The 26694-nt window shown below is 48.6% G+C and overlaps 1 long non-coding RNA gene across 1 annotated transcript; it reads left to right on the top strand.

Moving 5' to 3' along the window:
- The first annotated feature begins 24267 nt into the window (after positions 1 to 24267).
- LOC119359469 lies at positions 24268 to 26138 on the top strand. Its single transcript, XR_005172551.1, has 3 exons — positions 24268 to 24866; positions 24964 to 25291; positions 26079 to 26138. It is a non-coding gene; the product is annotated as an uncharacterized LOC119359469 (long non-coding RNA).
- Positions 26139 to 26694: the final 556 nt, after the last annotated feature.

Below are 26694 nucleotides of genomic sequence, written 5' to 3'. Positions count from 1 at the left end.
CAGAAAAATCGCAACCTCACCGGAAGTCGCTAAGACACCTGCCCCAGGTGGGCGCCAACAGTCGTGGTTCTAAGTATGATAGTAGAAAGGGGGTACGTAGGAGGAGGCAAGATCCTAGCTACGATGAGGTTGTGCACGCAAGATTTACGAGTTCAGGCCCTTCTCGAAGGAAGTAATAGCCCTACATCTTGGTGCCCTGAGGCGGTCGACCGGATTATGCGTGAAGTTACAGGTGGTGCCAACCCTTGTCTCAGTGGAGGGGGTGGCCTATATAGAGTGTGCCAGGACCCCAGCCAGCCCACGTTACAAGGAGTTCAATGTACATAAAGGTGAGGTGTTACTGGTAACGCCAGCAATAAAGACATATAAATGATCATTAACACTACAGAGTGAACGCCTGACCGTTGCCATCCTGAGTGACTTTAGATCTTCTGTATTCCGAGTGGTTTCTTGTACGGTCGAATGGTGATATACTGGTCGAATGGAATTGGGTTATCCGAGTGGAATTGTTGGTCGAGTGGGTTGCACTCTGAGGAGGTTCCAGTCGGTGGAAACTGTTGTGCTTTGAATGTTGCTGATCTTTGGGTAGTGTCCTTGGGAAGGGCGTCTAGGTCAGGCCTATTACCCTACCCTAGGTACATATCATCGTCAGGCCGCGCCCCCACCCCTTGTCCAATTTGGTTTGGGCAGGGGGAGGCACCCGCCACCTCGTGGCCCTTCTTCCCTCTCTCCACTAAAGCCCAATAAGGCCCATTAACTTCCCTCGGAGAATTCCCGTAACTCTCCAGTACTCCGAAAAATTGCCGAATCACTCGGAACCATTCCGATGTCCGAATGTAGCCTTCCAATATATCGATCTTTACCTCTTGACCATTTTGAGACTCCTTGTCATGTCCGTGATCTCATCCGGGACTCCGAACAAACTTCAGTCATCAAATCACATAACTCATAAAATAAAATCATCATCGAACGTTAAGCGTGCGGACTCTACGGGTTCAAAAACTATGTAGACATAACCGAGACACCTCTCCGGTCAATAACCAATAGCGGAACCTGGATGCTCATATTGGTTCCTACATGTTCTATGAAGATCTTTATCAGTCGAACCGTTATAACAACATACGTTATTCCCTTTATCATCGGTATGTTACTTGCCCGAGATTCGATCGTCGGTATCTTCATACCTAGTTCAATCTCATTACCGGCAAGTCTCTTTACTCATTCTGTAATGCATCATCCCACAACTAACTCATAGGTCACATTGCTTGCAAGGCTTATTATGATGTGCAATACCGAGAGGGCCCAGAGATACCTCTCCGATACTCGGAGTGACAAATCCTAATCTCGATCTATGCCAACCCAACAAAAACCTTCGATATACCTGTAGAGCATCTTTATAATCACCCAGTTACGTTGTGATGTTTGATAGCACACAAGGTATTCCTCCGGTATCCGGGAGTTGCATAATCTCGTAGTCGAAGGAATATGTATTTGACATGAAGAGAGCAATAGCAATAAAACTGAACGATCAACATGCTAAGCTTACGGATGGGTCTTGTCCATCACATCATTCTCCTAATGATGTGATCCCGTTCATCAAAAAACAACACATGTCTATGGTTAGGAAACTTAACCATCTTTGATTAACGAGCTAGTCTAGTAGAGGCTTACTAGGGACACGGTGTTTTGTCTATGTATCCACACATATATCCAGTTTCCGGTTAATACAATTCTAGCATGGATAATAAACATTTATCATGATATAAGGAAATATAAATAACATCTTTATTATTGCCTCTAGGGCATATTTCCTTCACGACCTCCCTTGCACTCGGACGACGCCATCCCTTGCGCGGGATCAGCCCTTCCTCTGCCAGCTCTTCCAACCGCCGACGGTGACGTGAGACATGATCCAATCCCCCAACGCGCTGAAATGGCCTTCCCCGCCTTCTCCGCCTTGGCTGTGGAGTACCTCACCATCGCTACGCACTCGGGTGGAGGAGAGGAGCGGAGAAGTCGGGAGGAGAAAAAGGGGATCTGAGGCCCGGAACTTTGCCTCCAAATCTTTTATACCACCAGACAAAATCCTCAGTCGAATCTCCCACTGCAAAACCCTGGATTGATGATATGTCTCCAACGTATCTATAATTTTTTTATTGTTCCATGTTGTTATATTATCATTCTTGGTTGTTTTACAATCATTTTATAGCAACTTTATATCATTTTTTGGGACTAACCTATTGACATAGTGCCCAGTCCCAGTTGTTGTTTTTTGCTTGTTTTTTACTTCGCAGAAAATCAATACCAAACAGAGTCCAAACATAGCAAAACTTTTTGGAGAATTTTTCTGGACCAGAAGACACAAGATGGGCCGAAGAAGTACCAGAGGGGTACCCCGAGGGGAGCACAACCCACAAGGGCGTGCCTTGGGAGTTATGCCCACCTTGATGGCCTCCCGCACCGCCTCTTTGCTCTATAAATACCTCAATATTCAAGAAATCCTAGGGGAGTAGTCGAAAATCAATTCCAGCCGCCGCGAATTCCAGAAACCACAGATCCAATCTAGACACCATCATGGAGGGGTTCATCATCCTCATTGGTGCCTCTCTGATGATTCGTGAGTAGTTCATTGTAGACCTACGGGTCCGTAGTTAGTAGCTAGATGTCTTCCTCTCTCTCTCTCTCTCTCTCTCTCTCTCTCTCTCTCTTTTGATTCTCAATGCAATGGTCTCTTGGAGATCTATTTGATGTAACTCTTTTTGCGGTGTGTTTGTTGGGATCCGATGAACTTTGAGTTTATGATCAGATCTATGTTTTTATCCATGAAAGTTATATGAGTCTGTTGATCTCTTATATGCATGATTACTTATAGCCTCGTATTTCTTCTTCGAAACTTTGGTTTAGTTAGGCCAACTAGATCGATTTTTCTTGCCATGGGAAGAGGTTCTTTGTGATGGGTTCGATCTTACGGTGCTTGATCCCAGTGACAGAAGGGGAACCGACATGTATGTATCGTTGCTATTAAGGATAACAAGATGGGGTCTATTTCTACATAAATAGATCTTGTCTACATCATGTCATCGTTCTTATTGCATTACTCTGTTTCTTCATGAACTTAATACACTAGATGCATGCTGGATAGCGGTCGATGTGTGGAGTAATAGTAGTAGATACCGGCAGGAGTCAGTCTACTCATCTTGGACGTGATGCCTATATAATGATCATTGCCTGGATATCGTCATGATTATTTGAAGTTCTATCAATTGCCCAACAATAATTTGTTTACGCACCGTATGTTATTTTTCTCGAGAGAAGCCACTAGTGAAATCTACGACCCCCGGGTCTCTTCTTTATTATATTTGCCTTTGAGATCTATTTTTATTCACTTATATTTCCAGATCTATTAATCCAAAAGCCCAAAAATACTTTGCTACACCTTTATTTTATTTTGCATTTATTCACGGTCTATTTATCCAATCTATCATATTTTTATCCCGTCAACTCGGCAATTTATGGCACCGTTACCCGAAAGGGATTGACAACCCCTTTAACACATCGGGTTGCAAGTATTTGTTCTTTGTGTGCAGGTACCGTTTACATAGTGTTGCGTGGTTCTTCTACTGGTTTGATAACCTTGGTCTCATCACTGAGGGAAATATCTACCGTCGTTGTGCTGCGTCATCCCTTCCTATTTAGGGAAATACCGTCGTAGTTAAAGCCGCATCAATTGACGGACCGCACAGCAAGGCTTTGCACAGGGCAAGCGCAACACGTGGCGGGGATCGTGCATGCAAATTGAGGAGAAACTCCCCCACCCACTTTCCCACTAACGCACGACGTTACCGCCTCAGCGCGCGAACGCGCAAATTCAAATCCCGTGATTTCTGGGACAAATCAATCTGATTGATTACCAGCGATTCCTTTCCTAAAAGGCGCACGTCAGTCCGACTGACAAACCTCTGTGGGGACCCATGCACTCGGCCACGTTAAACACCCGACTGAAATCCTCTTCAAGATTGTTATGTGACGAGCTTGACGCCCCTCTGCGGGTTCACTCGGCCCTCTCGGTAGGCTCCAAGGCGCATGACTCATAAACCTGGACTCGTAGGAGGCCTGCGCTGGCGTTCCCTACGATGAGGAGTGGCGTCTCTCTTGAGAGTCAGACCAGGCGCTAGCGTCGCCACTTGAATTGTAATGGCATGCCCTCACTCGGGCCCCTAGTCTATATCCTCCGAGAGACAAAGCGAATTCCACCAGGTTTGTCTCGATGATCAACAACACCTGATCATCTGGGTAAACCTAAAGTCCATAATCTATTGTGTTTTCGTCTGAGGAACAACAAATCATGGTTCGGAAACATATTCTGAGTGCCCCTGCAGCACTCGGACTCAACCGAAGGGTCGGTTTGTTTGTCCTACGAAATCCCAACCGATTCGGGGGATAATGATGTGGTCACCTATTATAGGCAGGGTCATGGACCCATCATTTGGGACCCACATAGAGCACATCAGCACCATAGGTAGGTCTCTGTACCGTGCCAACATTCGGATGCATACATCTGGAGGTTCACTCGGATGCCTCTGCGGCACTCGTACGATCACACATCACTCGGCGGACGGACCACCACTCGAACATAGAGGACAATGGGACGTCTTGGGAGCTGCAACGGTCGAGGAATACTAAGTCATCCACTAAATAGAGTTATAGCTACCATTACCTGTAACTACTGTAGTAGAGGCCCATTACACTAGTAACTGTCCCATTCAATGACATTAATTGCCTTGGCGGCGTGAAAGACATGGGGCTTGTAACACCCACGATGCGGCTATATCTCCCACATGTCGGAGCATGACTTAGACGCATAACCGCATAGTAGGCATGCTGCAAGAGGGGTAATATTTACACATCCCATGTACTGAATAAGAGAGGGATAAGGAGTTGGCGTACAATCGCCACTTCACACAATACATAAATATAGCATTACATCATCCAGAATACAATCAAGTCCGACTACGGAACCAAAATAAAAGAAGACCACCCTAATGCTAGATCCCCAATCGCCCCGACTGGGCTCCACTACTGATCAACTGGAAACAAAACAACACTACGAACACGGCCTTCTTCGAGCTCCCATCTGAGCTCAGTTGCGTCACCTGCACTGGTATCATCGGCACCTGCAACTGTTTGGAAGTATCTGTGAGTCACGAGGACTCAGCAATCTCACACCCGCGAGATCAAGACTATTTAAGCTTATGGGTAGGAAAAGGTAGTAAGGTGGAGCTGCAGCAAGCACTAAGCATATATGGTGGCTAACATACACAAATAAGAGCGAGAAGAGAAGCAACGCAGCGGTCGTGAACTAGAAGTGATCAAGAAGTGATCCTGAAACTACTTACGTTCAAGCATAACACCAAAACTGTGTTCACTTCCCGGACTCCGCCGAAAAGAGACCATCACGGCTACACACGCGGTTGATTCATTTTAATTAAGTGAAATGTCAAGTTATCTACAACCGGATATTAACAAATTCCCATCTGCCCGTAACCGCGGGCACGGCTTTCGAAAGTTCAAACCCTGCAGGGGTGTCCCAACTTAGGCCACACAAGCTCTCACGGTCAATGAAGGATATTCCTTCTCCCAGGAAGACCCGATCAGACTCGGAATCCCGGTTACAAGACATTTCAACAATGGTAAAACAAGACAAGCAAAGCCACCCGAATGTGTCGACAAATCCCAATAGGAGCTGCACATATCTTGTTCTCAGGGCACATCGGATAAGCAATCCGTACAACTAAAACCAACCCTCAAGTTTCCCCGAAGTGGCGCTGCAAGGGGCTCTAGATTGGACCAACACTCAGAGGAGCACTGGCCCGGGGGGGTTTAAAATAAAGATGACCCTTGAGTCTGCAGAACCCAAGGGAAAAAGGCTTAGGTGGCAAATGGTAAAACCAAGGTTGGGCCTTGCTGGAGGAGTTTTATTCAAGGCGAACTGTCAAGGGGTTCCCATTATCACCCAACCGCGTAAGGAACGCAAAATTAAGGAACATAACACCGGTATAATGGAAACTAGGGCGGCAAGAGTGGAACAAAACACCAGGCATAAGGACGAGCCTTCCACCCTTTACCAAGTATATAGGTGCATTAATTAAATAAGAGATATTGTGATATCCCAACAATAACCATGTTCCAACATGGAACAAACTCCAGCTTCACCTACAACTAGCAACGCTATAAGAGGGGCTGAGCAAAGCGGTAACATAGCCAAACAACGGTTTGCTAGGAAAGGTGGGTTAGAGGCTTGACATGGCAATAATGGGAGGCATGATATAGCAAGTGGTAGGTATCACGGCATAGCAAAAGAGCGAACAACTAGCAAGCAAAGATAGAAGTGATATCGAGGGTATGGTCATCTTGCCTGAAATCCCGCAAGGAAGAAGAATGAGTCCATGAAGAAGACAAATGGATGTAGTCGAACAAATCCTCACAAACGCGACATTATCGGAACCAACCCGAAGAAGCAACACCGGAAAGAAGCAAACAATCATGGTAAACAACCATCACATAATCATGGCATGATGCACAATCAAGTATGATGCATGTCCGGTTTAATGCGGCATGGCATGGCAAAATGCACAAACAATCCTACAAATTAAGTGGAGCTCAATATGCAACGAGTTACATATTGACGAAACACCACATCAATTATTTATTTCCCTCCCGTTTATGTACCCAACAATTTTAAATGTTGTTAAACATGGCAAGAGGTGAAACATGAGTAAAATACACAGTTAGGCATTTTAAATGAGGCCAGAAACATCAAACAACAATTCCAGTAAATCCTCATGTGTATTTAGCAATTTAAAGCAAACAACAATATTTAACCATTTTAAATGTTGTTATCACGATGCGAATGACATGTGCAAGTTTTATGCAATTTTATGAAAATGTTGATAAGAGCATGTTATGAAGCATTTGTCATCGTGGCGGAAACGAAAGGGGTGCCATAGCAACGAATCCGAAAATGATGCCACGGCACCATATCGGTTCCGGTAGCACATGGAGATACCCGTGCAAAAGGAAAAGTGATGGGAGCATGTCAAAAGATGGTTGGGAGATCCCGGTTATCGGGTTCCCACGTGTCGACGGCATGGCAACGAGGAGGAACAACTAACGTTCACGGGCGAATAGAACATCCAACCATGCCTCTCATACAACACAAGCATTCATCCATGGGCGGTCGTTCTCGGTGGTTATACCTTCGAAGCATGCGTTCTCGGAGCGGTTCGGGTCAAGCGGTGTAGTCGTTCACGATCATCGTGGGTAGTAGTGGTACTCGGCGATGGTAGAGGAAGTAGTTGTTCACGCGACGGTAGTCGAACTTGAAGGTTCCGTTACACAGGTCTTCGGCAATGGTAGTGGTAAACATTTCGTAGTCGTACACATTCAGTAGATGTTCGAGGTCACGACGAGGATCTTGACATCCACGGGGTCTTCACGGGTCGACGGTAGGGGTACACGTTTGTAGTCATACACTCTCCGTATATGTTCGAGTTCGTCACCGTGCGTAGTCGATGTAGTTGAACTTGGCGTAACCAAAGGGAACTTGGTGTTCGGAGTCCGGGTCTTGCGGGTGGTGTACTTGGTGCTTGTGGTTCCGATCCGGGGGTGCATGCGTCCACGGTGACACTGCATGGTGCAAAGAGGCGATGACTTGGGCGGTTTTGGCCAAGGACTCGGGCAGCTTTTGTAGGAGCTCGATGGGGCTTGCTGCTACTCGTTTCCTTCACCAGGTGACAGACCGAAGGCGCAGCGGCACTGGACGGCGAAGTGGACGTGCTACTCGTGCCCTGCGGAGGCAGCGAGGCCAGGGAGGCCCAGCAGCGAAGCAAGGCTCGCGAGCAGAGGAGTAAGTCGTGGCGCTGGCGCACAGGGGCCCCGCTTCCTGGTGGTACACCGACGAAGACGGTCGGAGCATCGCTGGTCGACGGGCGCGACGCAGCTGGAGGGCGCCACGGCGCGCGGGGGAATAGGGTAGCAGAGAGGCGCGGAGGCGCCAGAGGAGGGCGCCGGCAGCGGAGAAGTTCCAGGGCGGCGGCTTGGTCGCGGGGTCGAGCTGCAGCAGCTCGCGTGCTCCGGCGCAGGCAGAACCCACAGCGAGGAGGAGAAAGGGAGCAGGGTCGCGCGACTGCTTGGTAGTGGGGCGCTTGGTCATCGGCGAGGTGGCCGTCCGGGCGAGGAGACGGGCGCGAGGTCGGGGTCCTGACCATGAGGATCGCCGCGAGGAAGAGAGCGGGAGGAGGGAGAGATGGGGATCCAGTGATGCGGGAGCGGCAACGGGACATGGCAAAATGGCAGCGGCCTGCAGGGTCGTCGGCGCGGGCGCCATGGCCGGAGACCAAGGTTCAAGGGCATCGGGCATGGGGCGCTGCCCCTGTACGTGCGTGTGTTGTGTGTGTGGCGGCGTGAGCAGGGGAACAAGGGAGAGGGGGTCACGGCTCAGCCTCGGGCCGGCTAGGTCAGGCCGCAGGTGGGCCTTGGAGGCTGCGGGGGGGCTAGGGGAGGTTGGGCTGGCGCAGGAGGTAGGGAGGCCCAGCTGGGCTGGCTTCTCTCCTCTCTCTCTCTCTCTCTAATTTCTTTAACAGAACAACACTAGAGATAAGGAAAAGGAAGAGGGGGTTAGGGAAAGGAATTTGAGTACGCGGATAAATTTCCCGGACTCGCAAAAATACGAGGAATTTGACAAAAATGGCCTGAGGATTTTTAGAGGAAGTAAAATCCACACGCGTTGGATTTAACTCGGCAAGTTCGAATTTCAAAACCCATTCAAAAGAACTCCAAATGGGTTGAAATCATAGGAGGTGACCCTACACAATATATGTGATTTATGGGGCAGATTTGGAACATTTATGGGTAAAGTAAAATTGCCACTCAATTTTACTAAAAGGCCCCAAAGGAAGAAGGGGAAGTTGAGAAGGATAAAAGGAAATTTGAAGGATGGTGCATATGTGTTTGTGGGTGATTCCAAGCAAATGGAATGGTTTAATATAGCTCCCTAAATATCGGGAGGGTATGTTATAAAGAGAACTCACCATGTGAATTCCCTCGATTTAAATGGATCAAAGATCCATACCATTTATTTAGTTGAGATAAAAAAATGACATGATGACATGATGCAATGCAAATGATGCAAAGATGAATGCAACAAGCAAAAACAAATCACACAACGAATCTCAGAAACCCTGGAAGGCATCTGAAGCTCCGGTCTTGGGGCGTTACAACACTCCACCACTACAAGAGGATCTCGTCCCGAGATCTAGGGTGGCACCGGAGAAAAAACGGAAGACAAAGAGGTAAAACTAAGTTGCTTCTTTGACCAATGAGTGAAACCAAAGAACCTTGAGAGGTTGGAACAAATTGAAAGAAAGAATGTAACGAAGATGAACAAATTTGAAAACACTCCATTGGAAAAGAGGAACAAGGAACATTACGAGAACCTTGTAGGTTGAAAGACATAAGAAAAAGGGTTGCAATGGACAAAAGTACATTCAAGCACTCCGGTTGGAACGAGATGTCCAAGGAGCGATAAGGATCGATTACGACAACACTCCGGTAGAAACAAGATAGAGGAGGAAAAATAATAATATAATTTGGACAGCACTCCGACTGTAAATGGAAGGAATAGAACATGAATTTGACAAGGTGAGAGGATACTTGATGAAATCAACAACACACTGCCTCCAAAACTATTGAAAGAATGGCACAAGAGGTAAGAAAGGTTTTCAGACAGCACTCCGGTTGAGAATGGAGGCAAAACTTGACAGAACGGGAAGAACTTGAAAAGAGGGCACGACACTCCGGTTAAAAGGATAAGCATGAAAAGAACACGGTCCTCACAATTCAAGATGATGTTAGAAAAGAGCAACATCACAATGCCTCTGGAAAAATGGAATAGAAGGTAGATCGTCGGAACAAAAGAACGGAGAAGAAAATGACAACTTCTACCACAAATGAGTTTGTAAAGCACCCTTCCAAGAAGGTTATAACGGAGTTGTTGGAAACCAACAACGAAAAGAGTAAGCTTGTTGTGGGCTTATGGAAAACATCTTGAAATCTTGAGGTGAAATTCTGCCACTAACGAAAAACAATAGATTGGATTGATATGAACAAGGAGACGAGAAACTTATTTCACCGGAAGGATAAATGAAGAACTTGGGTCGTTTATAACCACCATAAATAGCAAAATCCTTAGGGAAAACTTTAGGTGAAATATAACTTAAGATAACTCCAATGAAGAGATTGACGGATTGAAGAGATGTCTTGAACGAAGAGAAAATGATGGATTTAAATATGTCACTCTTTGAAAACTTGTGAATCATGAAACCCGAAGGGAAATTATCAAGAATGACATGACACCACCTCAAATGATAAGGTAGAAAGAATTGCACTTCGGAATGCAAGATGAAGAATGCTTGAACTCCTCAAAACAAGACATGTGTTGATCACCATGTTTATTTGAGAGTATAGCTTGGCGGATCATAACTTCGAGAGAAATCTTGAGGACAATTGAAGAATGAACAGAATCCTTGATGAACCACCCTGAAGAACTCCGGTAATAAAAGAATGATCAAACGAAAGGTAAGTTGAAAGGAACTCCGGTAAGAGCCTTGCAATGATTTAGATGGAGCTTTGTGGTAAAATAGTTTAGAGATCTTGGAACTCCGGGAAAAGTATGAAGCACTTGAACCGAGAATTTACTCATCGTGAACAAACTCCAGAAGAATGAATCAATCACTTGGATGAAGCAAGAATAAGAATTATGTTATGCGTATCCTTCACCAATTTAAATCGATGACAAGCAATGGATTTGGCATACTACTTATTCTCGAGGAAAGGATTAAGATAGATATAGCGCAAACTTGGGAAGGTCTTCAACGAACCACCGGTAGGATTTGGAAACAACGAGTGAATTAATATGAGAACATAGGAAGAGGAATCTTGGACTAACCACCGTAAGAATTGAACAAGAAAGTAGCAAAATCACAATTCACCGGGAAGAATTGGAAAATGAATGAAGATACTTGAAGGAATTCACATACAAGTGAACGAAGAGATACCAAGTTGATTAGAGAATACTTGAACGATGCACTGGTAAGATTTGGAGAACGAGAGCTGAAAGCTGAGTATAAATAAACCCGAAATGGTGGCCTTCGGAGAATCAAATTGAAAAGAATCTTGAATTGCTCCGGATAGGTGAAAAGAATTCTCCCAATCAAAACAATTATGAGACGATGGCATCAAGCTAGAATCACGAATCATCGAGAGAATGGACAAGATTGAGAGAGAAAAATCTCCTTCGGTCTTCAAATCCGAGAATGATGACGAGAAACACCTTCATGAATTGTTGAGATACTCTAGGATGAAAAATGGAAAGGTTGAACCAACGACGAAAAGAATTTGACAGATCTTTGAGAAATACAAATGACCGATGATAATTCATTCTTGCGTCAAACTTTAGAAGATTTGAGAATAGCTCCGAGAAAAATTAGAAGAGCCAGGTAAGATCCTGGGAAAAGACATGTGGGTTAGGGCCCACTCAAAAGAAACACCATTGAACGAATACTTGAAAGATATTGCACTGGTTGAATTGAATAACTTGAATGAGATAACAACCTCGAAAGAACTTGAGCGAATAGAGAATGGAAACTTGAATCTTCTGAGATATCTTCAGCACTCCGGAACAATTGAATAGCGAGAAGTGAATGATTAATAGGTGCACCGGCATGAGAAAACATTTGAAACAAGGAAAGGATATGATCGACAAATCTTGACTTGAATCCATCGGAGAAGAAAGGGAACGGGGAATGATGAACTTGAAGCCCCCTTAGCATCTTCATAAGAAACACCGGGTATAACATTGAAAGAAAAGACTGAAGAGACTTCTCACAAATAAAATGATACATGATTAAGAAATCTGAATCCTTGAAGGAAAAGGGTGGGTGGGCGGGAAAAACAAGGACAACTTCGGGCGGATGAAACAAACACCGTTGAGAAACTTAGAATTGATCTTGCGGATGTTGAAATGATCGGTTCCACTTGAAGAGAAGCACACCGGTTGAAAAGGATTGACATGACAATCTCGATTATTAGGAAGGATTAGTATTCACATAGAAATATGAGAACACCGCTTAGGAAAGGTATGGAATCAACACTTGACTTCGAAGCAACTCAAATACCACAAATCAAAACAAAAAACAAAGGATTGACTTGCAGAATAAGCCAGAAACAAACATATGATAGACCCCATATCGTATCATGTGTTTGTTGGAAGATATTCTAGGAGCTACTTGAATTCCCACTTACAAACTCCCGAAACTTTCTAGTTATGCAATCAGCTGTTGGGGATACAGGGGAAGCATAATATCTCACCCAAAACTAGCAAATCCTACATCCAGTTGTATCCATCCTTCAACACATAACCAATAAACCTTCGGAAATCGTTTACCTCAACCTTCGAAAAGCATCTGTTATACAAGTTATGGCAATACTCCCAAACTCCTGCCCCAGTACTGGGTGGCGTCGAGGTTATCTCACCAACAACTGCATAAAAGAGATTTTCGATGTCGGCGAACTCAGGCATTCCAGAACAGCAACGATAAAATTGTGACGACAACACCTCGGAGCTCAACTCCACGGGACACTGCCACAACCCCTAAATGTCAGGAGGCACCAAGAACAATGTTCTCGTCACAAAACCATCGGAATGATTCGAAGATACCCGCGTGATCCTAAAAAAATTTAGTGAAATTTGACAAGAGAAGAGTCAAAACTCTACGTCAGGAAGCCTCGCCAGAGAAACGAAGGGGCTGAGGAGTAAAAAGAATCCTACTCTCTGATATATATAATCCTATAAGACTCAAAACATTTTTCTAGACTCAACAACGCCAACGATTCGATCAAGCAGGGGGCTCCTAAGTCGGGGAAGGCTCTGATTACCAACTTGTAACACCCACGATGCGGCTATATCTCCCACGTGTCGGAGCATGACTTAGAGGCATAACCGCATAGTAGGCATGTCGCAAGAGGGGTAATCTTTACACATCCCATGTACTGAATAAGAGAGGGATAAGGAGTTGGCGTACAATCGCCACTTCACACAATACATAAATATAGCATTACATCATCCAGCATACAATCAAGGTCCGACTACAGAACCAAAATAAAAGAAGACCACCCTAATGCTAGATCCCCAATCGCCCCGACTGGGCTCCACTACTGATCAACTGGAAACGAAACAACACAACGAACACGGCCTTCTTCGAGCTCCCATGTGAGCTCAGTTGTGTCACCTGGACTGGTATCATCGGCACCTGCAACTGTTTGGAAGTATCTGTGAGTCACGAGGACTCAGAAATCTCACATCCGCGAGATCAAGACTATTTAAGCTTATGGGTAGGAAACGGTAGTAAGGTGGAGCTGCAGTAAGCACTAAGCATATTTCGTGGCTAACATATGCAAATAAGAGCGAGAAGAGAAGCAACGCAACGGCCGTGAACTAAAAGTGATCAAGAAGTGATCCTAAAACTACTTATGTTCAAGCATAACACCAAAATCGTGTTCACTTCTCGGACTCCGCCGGAAAGAGACCATCACGGCTACACACGCGGTTGATTCATTTTAATTAAGTTAAGTGTCAAGTTCTCTACAACCGGATATTATCAAATTCCCATCTGCCTATAACCGCGGGCACGGCTTTCGAAAGTTCAAACCCTGCAGGGGTGTCCCAACTTAGCCCATCACAAGCTCTCACGATCAACGAAGGATATTCCTTCTCCCAGGAAGACCCGATCAGACTCGGAATCCCGGTTACAAGGCATTTCGACAATGGTAAAACAAGACCAACAAAGCCACCCGAATGTGCCGACAAATCCCGATAGGAGCTGCACATATCTCGTTCTTAGGGCACACCGGATAAGCAATCCGTACAACTAAAACCAACCCTCAAGTTTCCCCGAGGTGGTGCTACAAGGAGCTCTAGATTGGACCAACACTCATAGGAGCACTGGCCCGGGGGGGGGGTTAAAATAAAGATGACCCTTGAGTGTGCAGAACCCAAGGGAAAAGGCTTAGGTGGCAAATGGTAAAACCAAGGTTGGGCCTTGCTGGAGGAGTTTTATTCAAGGCGAACTGTCAAGGGGTTCCCGTTATAACCCAACCGCGTAAGGAACACAAAATCAAGGAACATAACACCGGTATGATGGAAACTAGGGCGGCAAGAGTGGAACAAAACACCAGGCATAAGGCCGAGCCTTCCACCCTTTACCAAGTATATAGGTGCATTAATTAAATAAGAGATATTGTGATATCCCAACAATAACCATGTTCCAACATGGAACAAACTCCAGCTTCACCTGCAACTAGCAACGTTATAAGAGGGGCTGAGCAAAGCGGTAACATAGCCAAACAAAGGTTTGCTAGGAAAGGTGGGTTAGAGGCTTGACATGGCAATAATGGGAGGCATGATATAGCAAGTGGTAGGTATCGCGGCATAGCAAAAGAGCGAACAACTAGCAAGCAAAGATAGAAGTGATATCGAGGGTATGGTCATCTTGCTGAAATCCCGCAAGGAATAAGAACGAGTCCATGAAGAAGACAACCGGACATAGTCGAACAAATCCTCACAAACGCGACGTTATCAGAACCAACCCGAAGAAGTAACACCGTAAAGAAGCAAACAATCATGGTAAACAACCATCACATAATCATGGCATGATGCAGAATCAAGTATGATGCATGTCCGGTTTAATGCGGCATGGCATGGCAAAATGCACAAACAATCCTACAAATTAAGTGGAGCTCAATATGCAACGAGTTGCATATTGATGAAACACCACATCAATTATTTAGTTCCCTCCCGTTTATGTACCCAACAATTTTAAATGTTGTTAAACATGGCAAGAGGTGAAACATGAGTAAAATACACAGTTAGGCATTTTAAATGAGGCCGGAAACATCAAACAAAAATTCCGGTAAATCCTCATGTGCATTTAGCAATTTAAAGCAAACAACATTATTTAACCATTTTAAATATTGTTATCATGATGCGAATGACATATGCAAGTTTTATGCAATTTTATGAAAATGTTGATAAGAGCATGTTATGAAGCATTTGTCATCGTGGCGGAAACGAAAGGGGTGCCACGGCAACGAATCCGAAAATGATGCCACGGCACCATATCGGTTCTAGTAGCTCATGGAGATACCTGTGCAAAAGGAAAAGTGATGGGAGCATGTCAAAAGATGGTGGGGTGATCCCGGTTATCGGGTTCCCACGTGTCGACGGCATGGCAACAAGGAGGAACAACTAACGTTCACGGGCGAATACAACAACCAACCATGCCTCTCATATAACACACGGGCGAATACAACAACCAACCATGCCTCTCATACAACACAAGCATTCATCCACGGGCGGTGGTTCTCGACGGTTATACCTTCGAAGCGTGCGTTCTCGGAGCGGTTCGGGTCAATCGGTGTAGTCGTTCACGATCGTCGTGGGAAGTAGTGGTACTCGGCGATGGTAGAGGAAGTAGTTGTTCATGCGACGGTAGTCGAACTTGACAGTTCCATTACATAGGTCTTCGGCAACGGTAGTGGTACACGTTTCGTATTCGTACACATTTCGTAAATGTTCGAGGTCACGGCGAGGATCTTGACATCCACGGGGTCTTCGCGGGTCGACGGTAGGGGTACACGTTTGTAGTCATACACTCTCCGTAGATGTTCGGGGTCGTCACCGTACGTAGTCGATGTAGTTGAACTTGACGTAACCAAAGGGAACTTGGCGTTCGGAGTCCGGGTCTTGCGGGTGGTATACTTGGTGCTTGCGGTTCCGATCCGGGGGTGCATGCGTCCACGGTGACACTGCATGGTGCAAAGAGGCGACAACTTGGGCGGTTTTGGCCAAGGACTCGGGCAGCGTTTGTAGGAGCTCGATGGGGCTTGCTGCTGCTCGTTTCCTTCACTAGGTGACAGACCGAAGGCGCAGCGGCACTGGACGGCGAAGTGGACGTGCTACTCGTGCCCTGTGGAGGCAGCGAGGCCAGGGAGGCGCAGCAGCGAAGCAAGGCTCGCGAGCAGAGGAGGAAGTCGCGGCGCTGGTGCACAGGGGCCCAGCTTCCTGGTGGTACTCCGACGAAGACGGTCGGAGCATCGCTGGTCGACGGGCGCGACGCAGGTGGAGGACGCCACAGTGCGCGCGGGAACAGGGTAGCAGAGAGGCGCAGAGGCGCTGGAGGAGGGCGCCGGCAGCGGAGAAGTTCCAGGGCGACGGCTTGGTCGCGGGATCGAGCTGCAGCAGCTCGCGTGCTCCGGCGCGGGCAGAACCCACAGCGAGGAGGAGAAAGGGAGCAGGGGTGCGCGACTGCTTGGTGGCGGGGCGCTTGGTCACCGGCAAGGTGGCCGTCCGGCCGAGGAGACGGGCGCGAGGTCGGGGTCCTGACCATGAGGATCGCCGCGAGGAAGAGAGCGAGAGGAGGGAGAGATGGGGATCCAGTGATGCGGGAGCGGTGGCGGGACATGGCAAAATGGCATCGGCCTGCAGGGTCGTTGTTAGACTGTATTTACATGTGTATATTGTAACGTTGTATACCACCTCATTATATATATATGTGATAGGCCACCTCTAGAGGGTTGTGCCGGTTCCCCCCAAAGCCTATTGTCTTACATGGTATCACGCTAGGTTACGTCCGCTTCCGCCTAAAAACCCTAAACCGCCGCCGCCGCCACCGCCGCCGCCGGCCGCGCCCGCCGTCGCCGTCGCCCGACTGCTATGACGTCCGCCGCTGCGTCCGGCTCCACCGCCACCGGTTTTCTGCCGGCCTCCCTCGCGACACTTCTCTCGAGGCTGCTGGATGCCGCCTCCCTTCAGGCGCCGATCGGGACACGGAGCGTCGGCTCCCTCTTCGCGCTCCCGCCGGCTGCTACTTCGCCCGGGCAGGCGCTTGTGGCCCACACCGCCGCCGCCCCGTCAACCGCGGCTGTCGCGCCCTCGGCCACTGCGCCGCTGGTGGCGGAGGACGTCGCGCTGGCAGGCTTCGCGGCGTCAACCGCGGCCATCGCGCCCTCTGTCACCGCGCCGGCTGCCCCTCTGACTGTCTCCACGGTGGTCTCACCTCAGCCAGTCTCCTCGATGGGATCGCAGCCGCCGCCGCCGTTTCACTTCGGACATCTCATCACCATCAAGTTGTCGTCGGACAATTACATCTTCTGGCGCGCGCAGGTTCTTCCGCTTCTTGGGAGTCACTATCTGCTTGGCTATGTCGACGGCTCTCTCCCTTGCCCTCCTGCGCTGGTTGACAGCGTGCATGGTCCGGTCTATAATCCGGCTCACCGTGTCTGGATAGGGCAGGATCAGGCGAACCTCTCCTCCATCCAGGGGTCGCTCTCTCCGGCCGTTGCTGGGCTTGTTGTCTTCGCCAAGACGTCCCACGAGGCATGGACTATTCTTGAGCGCTCGTTTGCGGCACAGTCGCAGGCTCGTGTATCTGGGCTCCGTCGCCAACTTGGGAAGTGTCAGAAGCTTGACTCCACCGCCACTGAGTTCTACAACAAAGTCAAGAGTCTCGCCGACACGCTGGCCTCCATTGGACAGCCCCTCACCGACTCCGAGTTCAACTCGTTTATTGTCAATGGTCTTGATGAGGAGTATGACGCCCTAGTCGAGATCATCAATGAGAGGGGCAACTCCACGCCCATGCCAGCACACGAGGTCTTTTCACGCCTCCTGCTTACTGAGCAACGAGTCGAGACGCGCCGATCCAGGGGCAACGGCGCCCTCTCGGCAAACGCCGCCACCAAGGGTGGTCGCTCCTCTGCTTCATCCAGGGCTCCTTCGGGGCAGTCACCACCACCTGCCTCGGCCCCTCCTCCTACTGCGACGCTACCAGGGGCTGGCGGTCCACGTGTGTGCCAGCTTTGTGGTCGCGATGGGCACTGGGCCTCGAAGTGTCACAAGCGCTTCCAGCGGGGTTTTCTTGGTCTCGGCAATGACGGGAAGGATACACGCAACTTTGCTCGTCAGGTCGCTATGGCTGATCGTCCGCCGCCGCAGAAGCCACAGGGACACACTCAGTCCTACTCCATTGATCCCCACTGGTACATGGACTCTGGGGTGACAGAGCACCTGACAAGTGAGATGGGGAAGCTTCACACTCGTGAACCCTACCATGGCTCCGACAAGATCCACACCGCCAATGGAGCAGGTATGCACATCTCTCATATTGGTCAAGCATCACTTCTCACTAGACATGCCAATAGGAGTCTTCAACTTCGCAATGTTCTTCGAGTTCCATCTGTGACACGTAATCTTCTTTCAGTTCCTAAACTCACTCGTGATAATAATGTGCTTTGTGAATTTCATCCTTTTGATCTTTTTATTAAGGATCGGGGCACGAGGGACATTCTTCTTAGTGGGTGGCTCTGCCAAGGTCTCTATCGTCTGGAGCATCCTGGCGTCGCTCGCGTCTTCAGTGGAGTTCGGGTATCTCCGTCACAGTGGCATGCTCGTCTTGGTCACCCGGCCACACCTATTGTCCGGCATGTTTTGCGTCGTCATGAGCTTCCTAGTGTGTCTAGTAATAAAGATGTAGCAGTGTGTGATGCTTGTCAGCAGGGGAAGAGTCATCAACTTCCTTTTTCGGAGTCCAGTCGTGAGGTGAAACATCCTTTAGAACTTGTGTTTTCAGATGTATGGGGTCCTGCTCAGACTTCTGTTAGTGGTCATAATTACTATATCAGTTTTGTTGATGCTTACAGCCGCTTTACCTGGCTTTATCTTATCAAACGTAAATCTTATGTGTTTGACATTTTTGTTCAGTTCCAAAAACATGTTGAACGCCTTCTCAAGCACAAAATTGTTCATGTTCAGTCGGACTGGGGTGGCGAGTATCGCAACCTCAACTCCTTCTTTCAGTCGCTTGGGATCACTCACCGTTTAGCATGTCCACATACACATCAGCAGAATGGTTCAGTAGAACGTAAGCATCGTCACATTGTTGAAGCTGGTCTGACTCTTTTGGCCCATGCATCTGTTCCGTTTCGTTTTTGGAGTGATGCTTTCACCACTGCATGTTTTCTCATCAATCGTACTCCCACTCGTGTTTTGAATATGAAGACTCCCATTGAAGTTCTCCTTAATGAACAACCGGACTACACCTTTCTCAAGGTGTTTGGGTGTGCTTGCTGGCCCCATCTCCGTCCATATAACAAGCGTAAGCTCGAGTTTCGTTCCAAGAAGTGTGTTTTTCTTGGTTATAGCTCTCTTCATAAAGGATACAAATGTCTTCATGTGCCCACTAATCGTGTCTACATCTCTCGGGATGTTGTGTTTGATGAGCATGTTTTTCCCTTTGCCAAACTCCCTGTGTCCACTACCGAGCCACCTTTCATGCATTCATCCTCTGTTGCTTCTGACCAATTTGATGATGTTGCATATTCTCCTCTATTGTTGCCTAACCATGGTGCAGGCACTGGTCGTGGGGCTCGTTTAGAGATTCTGGAAGTGCCATCTTCCTCTTCGTCGCCATCGCCTTCATCCTCGCCACCTTCTGTTGTGCATGAGGAGCACATGGCGCCCCTGCATGGCCTCGGTTTCCGTGCTCATGCACGGCCGATCGACGTCCTGGCCCGGTCGCCTCTGGCTTCTGGGCTGCCTTCGCCATCGTCGCGCCCTGCAACCCCGCCGACTGGGCCGGCCTCCTCGGTCCCCGTCTCGCCCAGGGCGTCGGGGCAGTCATCACCAGGCCTGGCCTCGCCCGCCCCTGCCTCGCCCAGGGTGTCTGGGCCCTTCTCACCAGGGCCGGCCTCGCCTGCTCTCGCCTCGCCAAGGCCGTCTGGGCCGGTGTCACCGGAGCTGGTCTCGCCCACTCTCGGTTCGCCCATGGCCTCTGAGCCCCTGTCGTCGGGCCAGTCTTCGCCATGCAGCCCGGAGTCGTCTGTCCCGAGCTCGCCTGAGGTGATTCCTGCATCTCCGGCGACCATCACGTCTCCGTCACCTTCGCCTCCGCCGGCTCCTGCTGCTGCTCTACGTCCACATACGCGCAGTCGGAGTGGCATTTTTCAGCCTAAGCAACGTCACGATGGCACAGTTGCTTGGTTAGCGGCGTGCATGTCTGCTGCTCTCGCAGATCCATCCTCTGAGCCACGCACGTATCAAGCTGCTATGCGCATTCCTCATTGGGGAGAGGCCATGGAGCAGGAGTATCAAGCGCTTCTTCGCAATCAGACATGGACTCTTGTTCCTCCACAATCACGGGTAAATGTCATTGATTCCAAATGGGTTTTCAAAGTGAAGAGGCATTCTGATGGGTCCATTGAGCGCTATAAGGCTCGTCTGGTTGCTCGTGGTTTTCGACAGCGTTTTGGACTTGACTATGAAGAAACCTTCAGTCCAGTGGTCAAGCCTACTACCATCAGACTTCTTCTCTCTCTGGCTGTTACTCGAGGTTGGTTTCTTCGTCAGCTTGATGTTCAAAATGCTTTTCTTCATGGTGTCTTGGCGGAGGAGGTTTACATGCGCCAGCCTCCGGGTTTCTCTGATCCGGATCGCCCTGATCATCTCTGTCGTCTGTCCAAGGCAATTTATGGTCTGAAGCAGGCTCCTCGTGCTTGGCATGCTCGTCTTGCAATGGCTCTTCGTGCTCATGGTTTTGCATCATCAACTGCTGACTCCTCATTGTTTCTTCTTCAAAGGCCTGAGGTTACTATGTACTTGTTGGTCTATGTAGATGATATCATTTTGGTCAGCTCCTCTCAGTCGGCTGCTACTGCGCTTGTTCGCTCACTTGGTGCTGATTTTGCGGTCAAGGACCTTGGGAAGCTTCATTACTTTCTTGGTGTGGAGGTTACTTCTCGTGCTGCCGGCCTTGTTATGACACAGAAGAAGTACTCTCTGGATTTGTTGCAGCGAGCTGGGATGCTTAAGTGCAAACCGACGACTACACCCATGTCTACCACTGATAAGCTCAATGCTGTCGATGGTGTGCTTCTTTCTTCTTCTGATGCGACAGAGTACAGGAGTATTGTTGGTGGGCTCCAGTACTTGACGATCACGCGACCAGACATTTCCTATGCTGTTAACCGAGTCTGCCAGTATCTGCAGTCACCCCGTGACACTCATTGGTCTGCTGTTAAGCGGATTTTGCGCTATATTCGTTTCACGGTGGCTCATGGTTTGCATATTCGGCCGTCTGACTCTGGTTGTCTTTCAGCATATTCTGATGCAGACTGGGCTGGCAATCCGGATGACAGGCGATCCACGGGGGGTTATGCTGTCTTCTTTGGCTCTAACCTGATTGCCTGGAGTGCTCGGAAACAGGCTACTGTCTCGCCTAGCAATACTGAGGCTGAGTATAAGGTTGTGGCCAATGCCACATCAGAGATCATTTGGGTACAGTCCTTGCTTCAGGAGTTAAGTATACCCCAATCACAGCCTCCTGTTCTTTGGTGTGATAACATCGGTGCTACATACCTTTCTGCAAATCCGGTATTCCATGCCCGAACGAAACACATTGAAGTTGACTATCACTTTGTGCGTGAACATGTCTCTCAGAAGCAACTACAGATCAAGTTTATTTCTTCCAAGGATCAACTTGCTGACATCTTCACCAAGCCATTGCCTTTGCCACAGTTTGAGACTTGCAGGCGCAATCTTACCCTTCTAGATTCATTAGAAAGTGGCTAAGATTGAGGGAGGGTGTTAGACTGTATTTACATGTGTATATTGTAACGTTGTATACCACCTCATTATATATATATATGTGATAGGCCACCCCTAGAGGGTTGTGCCGGTTCCCCCCAAAGCCTATTGTCTTACAGTCGTCGGCGCGGGTGCCATGGCCGGAGACCAAGGTTCAAGGGGATCAGGCATGGGGCAGTGCCCCTCTACATGCGTGTGTTGTGTGTGTGGCGGCCTGAGTAGGGGAATGAGGGAGAGGGGGTCACAGCTCAGCCTCAGGTCGGCAAGGTCAGGCCGCAGGTGGGCCTTGGAGGCTGCGGGGGGGCCTAGGGGAGTTTGGGCCGGCGCAGGAGGTAGGGAGGCCCAGCTGGGCTGGCTTCTCTCCTCTCTCTCTCTCTCTAATTTCTTTAATAGAACAACACTAGAGATAAGGAAAAGGAAGAGGGGGTTAGGGAAAGGAATTTGAGTACGCGGATAAATTTCCTGGACTCGCAAAAATACGAGGAATTTGACAAAAATGGCCTGAGGATTTTTAGAGGAAGTAAAATCCACACGCGTTGGATTTAACTCGGCAAGTTTGAATTTCAAAACCCATTCAAAAGAACCCCAAATGGGTTGAAATCATAGGAGGTGACCCTACACAATATATGTGATTTATGGGCAGATTTGGAACATTTATGGGTAAAGTAAAATTGCCACTCAATTTTACTAAAAGGCCCCAAAGGAAGAAGGGGAAGTTGAGAAGGATAAAAGGAAATTTGAAGGACGGTGCATATGTGTTTGTGGGTGATTCCAAGCAAATGGAATGGTTTAATATAGCTCCCTAAATATCGGGAGGGTATGTTATAAAGAGAACTCACCATGTGAATTCCCTCGATTTAAATGGATCAAAGATCCATGCCATTTATTTAGTTGAGATAAAAATATGACATGATGACATGATGCAATGCAAATGATGCAAAGATGAATGCCACAAGCAAAAACAAATCACACAACGAATCTCGGAAACCCTGAAAGGCATTTGAAGCTCCGTTCTTGGGGCGTTACAGGGCTGCAGCGCACTCTATATAAGTCGCACCCCTCTCCATAGTCGAGAACGTTCATACTTAACCATATCCATCAAATCAAAGCAAGCCTCAGGGCACGAGACGTAGGGCTTTTACCTCCACCGAATGAGGGGCCTGAACTCGTTAAACATCGAGTGTTACACCTACGCCATAGCTAGTCTCTGCCCCTTATTTGTACCCCTAGTACTCATTGTCAAGATCATAACCCCGACACCGGATACTCCAATGGCGACGAGTTGCATCCCTCGATGTGCCCAAGGACGGCATGGAGCGTGCGCCCGGGGAAGCCCCACCATTGATGGCGGCCGTCGGAGTTGTGGCGCCACCTTGGTGCCGAAGCGCCATTCGTGGACGCGAGCTGGTCCGCGTGGCGTCGCTGGAAGTCGTCCACAGAGTATGGTTGTTGGAAGCGTATTTCGGTTGTTGTCGCACTTCCTCCAGTAGCGCCACCCAGATCCACGCGATCTCACCACGACGTTCAGCATTGGAGGGCGGCGGGGGCACGGGGACACCTCTGGCACTGAGCCTTCATGAGCCCGGCACGCGCATGTCCGGCGGCGCTTGGTAGTTGGCCTCGTAGAGGAGGCACGCCTCCCACTTGTGCAGATGGCGGCGGCCGAAGGCATAGGCCGCCGCTCCATCGTCGGGGAACCTCTCGACCATCTGTGAAGGAAGGAGAGAGGGTGAGAACAAAGGCGGTGAGGGAAAGAAGGTGGTCGGCGGCAAGAGAGAGAGAGATGGTTGTGGAGGTGTAACGCCCCGAGACTGTTGCCCCAGGTGTCTTCCAGTTATGCGTCGTCGTTGCCATGTCATTCGCTTGCATGTTGCATCTTGTCATGTCATCATGTGCATTGCATCACATGTTTTCAAAACTTGCATCCGTCCGGGTGTCCCATTTCTTTCCGTTGTCCGTTCTGACCACGTCCACACTCGCACGCGCCCGCAGCACGTCCGAAATATTATTTTATAATTGGCCGGAGAATGTTCTCGGAATGGTATGAAAGTTGGCGTGCGGTGTTGTTATGTTGTTAGTAGGTCGCCTGCCAAGTTTCATCGCATTCGGAGTCCGTTTAACGCCCCAACGGTTAACTATAGCGGCATTATAACCGGTCTATCGTCGGACGTTTTCGGTCTCTGAAATAGTCGCCGGGCCGCATTCCGTCTTTCTCTTCTCAGCCCAACACCCTTCCAAACCCCTCCTAACCACCTAATCCTCTTTGCACAGTGCATCGACCCCTTGCCCATGTCCAAAACTGTCCCGAACCCGATCCGGACAGTCGTCACTGCTGGATCCGGATCATCCCCAAACATCCCTAAAAACATCTGCGATTATTTGTTTCGACTCCCAAAGCATTTTATTTCGAACCGTCCGATTATGATCGGAGGGACCTAGATAACCCCAACCCTAATCTCCTACCTATATAATCAGTGTAACCCTAGACCTAGATGTCCCATCCATCCCTCTCATTTCCGCCGCCGCCACCCACTCACCATCTCCCTCGGGATCCTCCCAGATCCATCCACTCCACCCAGCCGACACGACCACCTCCCTCGTTTTCAGCACGGGCCAATCTCCTCCTCCATCCAATCGAGCCAACCAAGCCACGCCGCTCAATCCCGCAGGAGCCCGAGGCCTCCACGCTGGAGCCACGAGCGCCACCGCCACCATTTGGAGCGCCGCCGTTGCCGGAGATGAGTGCCCCGCTGCCCCATGCTTCTTCTCCCTCTCCTCTCATTCGTTTCTCTTGGCTCTCTAGCTCTCTGCCTCTCAAGTCTCCCTATTATCTCCCCGTGTAGGAGCCGTGGAAGCCATGGACTGAATTCGGCCTTGAGGTCCCGACGCCGCCATCTCCTGCATCTGCTGCCGCGCTAAGTCCCGCTTCCTCGCATGCGCCTCAAGTCCGTCCCCGCGTCGTCACGGGCCTCCCTTGCTTCGCCTTGGTCTGCCATGGCCCCTTGCCCGCACGCCAAGTTCTTGCTGCGGACGCCTCGATCTGCCATGCCGACGCCTTCCATGGAGTTCCCTGCAGCCTCCCGTCAGCGTCATCTCAAGCCGAACCTCGCCGGTGAGGCCCCGCTACCGCGTGCCTCTGTTTGTCTGTCCCTTTTGTCTTCTTCGACCACCCATGCCCTCCCTCTCAACTCTCTCCTTTTCCTCTGTAGTCCGCCACCATGGACGTCCCGACGTACGAGCTCGCTGTCGACCGCACCCGGATTCCTCGTCCTTGACCGGATCCGTGCTCCATCCCGCCGTTCCCAGTGTACCCCACGATCGCCTCGCCGGCCTTCTCTGTAGTCCGCCGTTGTTGTCCCGTGCGCCGCGCCCTATTCGTCTGCAATGAGCGCGCCCTTGCGCGTTGACCAGCCGCTGCTGCTTCCCGATCGAGTGCCTAGGCCGACCTCGCCTTGTGCCTCATCGCGGCCTAGCAAGGCGCTGAGGCCCAGCCTCTCAACCAGCCTGTCTCTTCCACCAACCGGGCCAAGGCCCAATGTGAGCAACCTTGCCCAGATCCAGTTTCGGCCCATCCCATGTTTTTTTCAGTGTCTGCGGTTTTAGCTAATTTCCAGATACTGCAGTTTTTTACAGAAAAACACCTAGTTGTCATGTATATAATAACTAATTAACCGTGCATCAAAATTAAACAAACTTAATATGTAAAATTCTTAGATTTTCGCCTAGTTTCATTATATGCAACTTTCATCCATGTTAAAAATGTCTAAAATGTTGTTTGTGTTAATTTTGCATAATGCCATTTTAAAATGTTTTAATTCATAACTAAATAACTGTACCTCCTTTTTAAATAAACTTTATATGTAATTGGGGTAGAAAAATGCATAGATTAACATGATGTACTTACTTTGCATGTTTAACAACTCTGAAATTATGTTTAGGGAAAAACAGTAGCTAATTTGAAATATGCATATGAGGATTTTCCGGAATTGTTGTTGTTGTTGTTTCCGGCCTCATTTAAACTTGCTTAAATGTGTAGTTTTCATATGCTCACCCCTTGCCTTGTTTAATAACATTTAATATTGTTGGGTACATAACCGAGAGAGAACTAAATAAGTCATGTGGTGTTTCGTCAATATGCAACTCGTTGCATATTGAGCTCCACTAATTTGTAGTATTGTTTCTGCACTCTGCCATGCCATGCCTCTTTAAACTGGACATGCATCATACTTGGTTGTGCATCATGCCATGTTTATGTGATGGTTGTTTACTATGTTTCTTGCTTCTTTCCGGGTTGCTTCTCTCATTAGCTTCGGTTTCGTTCCAGAGTTTTGAGGATCCGTTCAACTACGTCCGTTTGTCTTGTTCATGGACTCGTTCTTCTTCTTTGCGGGATATCAGGCAAGATGACCATACCCTCGAAATCACTTCTATCTTTGCTTGATAGTTGTTCATTCTACCGCTATGTCGCGCCACCTACCACTTGTTATATCATGCCTCCCATATTGCCATGTCAAGCCTCTAACCCTCCTTCCTAGCAAACCGTTGTTTGGCTAAGTTACCGCTTTTGCTCAGCCCCTCGAATAGCGTTGCTAGTTGCAGGTGAAGTTGAAGATTGTTCCATATTGGAACATGGATGTGTTGGGATATCACAATATCTCTTATTTAATTAATGCATCTATATACTTGGTAAAGGGTGGAAGGCTCAGCCTTTTGCCTGGTGTTTTGTTCCACTCTTGCCGCCCTAGTTTCCGTCATACCGGTGTTATGTTCCTTGATTTTCCGTTCCTTATGAGGTTGGGTGTTATGGGAACCCCTTGACAGTTCGCTTTGAATAAAACTCCTCCAGCAAGGCCCAACCTTGGTTTTACATTTGCCTAACAACCTAAGCCTTTTTCCCTTGGGTTTCCGGAGCCCGAGGGTGATCTTTATTTTAACACCCC

Source organism: Triticum dicoccoides, chromosome 2A (genome assembly GCF_002162155.2).
Source record: "Triticum dicoccoides isolate Atlit2015 ecotype Zavitan chromosome 2A, WEW_v2.0, whole genome shotgun sequence".
Classification (NCBI taxonomy): domain Eukaryota; kingdom Viridiplantae; phylum Streptophyta; class Magnoliopsida; order Poales; family Poaceae; genus Triticum; species Triticum dicoccoides.
The sequence above is the reverse complement of the archived record's forward strand: the minus strand, read 5'-3'. Positions and strand labels throughout refer to the sequence as shown.